This window comes from Apium graveolens, chromosome 9 (assembly GCF_009905375.1).
Source record: "Apium graveolens cultivar Ventura chromosome 9, ASM990537v1, whole genome shotgun sequence".
Lineage (NCBI taxonomy): Eukaryota > Viridiplantae > Streptophyta > Magnoliopsida > Apiales > Apiaceae > Apium > Apium graveolens.
Window position 1 is genome coordinate 180,170,997 of NC_133655.1, and position 814 is coordinate 180,171,810.

At 44.1% G+C, this 814-nt stretch overlaps 1 non-coding gene across 1 annotated transcript; it reads left to right on the forward strand.

Moving 5' to 3' along the window:
• Positions 1 to 273: 273 nt before the first annotated feature.
• LOC141688000 (small nucleolar RNA R71) lies at positions 274 to 380 on the forward strand. The gene has a single exon (XR_012561471.1). It is a non-coding gene; the product is annotated as a small nucleolar RNA R71 (small nucleolar RNA).
• Positions 381 to 814: the final 434 nt, after the last annotated feature.

Here is an 814-nt window from a genome sequence, read left to right on the forward strand (position 1 = left end):
TCATAGGTGGCTAAAGAATCGACCTCCATAGACAGCGCTTGGAGCTATGCTGCAATAGCTGTAGCTACATCAAATTCCAGAATACCTGCTACCTTCCCAGGCATCATCCTTTGAGTTGGGTGTTGATGTTCATTTATAGCCATAGTCTCAATAAGATTATAAGCCTCAGTATAGCTTTTGGCCCACAAGGCGCCTCCAGCTGCTGCATCGAGCATGGGCCGAGATTGGGCCCCAAAACCATTATAGAAACCAGTGATCACCATCCAATCAGGCATACCATGATGTGGACACTTTCTCAACATCTCCTTGTAGCGCTCCTAAGCTTCGCACATGGATTCTCTAGGTTGCTGCGCAAAATGAGTAAGAGCACTCTTCATAGCCGCAGTTTTCGCCATTGGATAAAACTTTACCAGGAACTTTTACGCAAGATCTTGCCAAGTAGTGATGGACCCAGCTGGTTCAGAATATAACTAGTCCTTAGCTTTCCCTCAGAGAGAATGGGAAAAACCTCAGCTTGATAGCCTCATCAGTCACACCATTATATTTGAAAGTACTACAGATCTCGACAAAATTCCTGATGTGCATGTTGGGGTCTTCAGTAGCAGCACCTCCGAAAGAAATAGAATTTTGCACCATCTGAATAGTGCCCGGCTTGATATCAAAAGTGTTAGCCTGAATAGCCGGATGAAGGATGCTTGACTGAATGTCATCAATTTTAGGCCGAGAAAAGTTTATAAGAGCTGGATCTGCCGGAACTATACGATCACCCATGATTACTGGTCATTTTCTTCTGCTTTAGATAATCTTTTGCTCT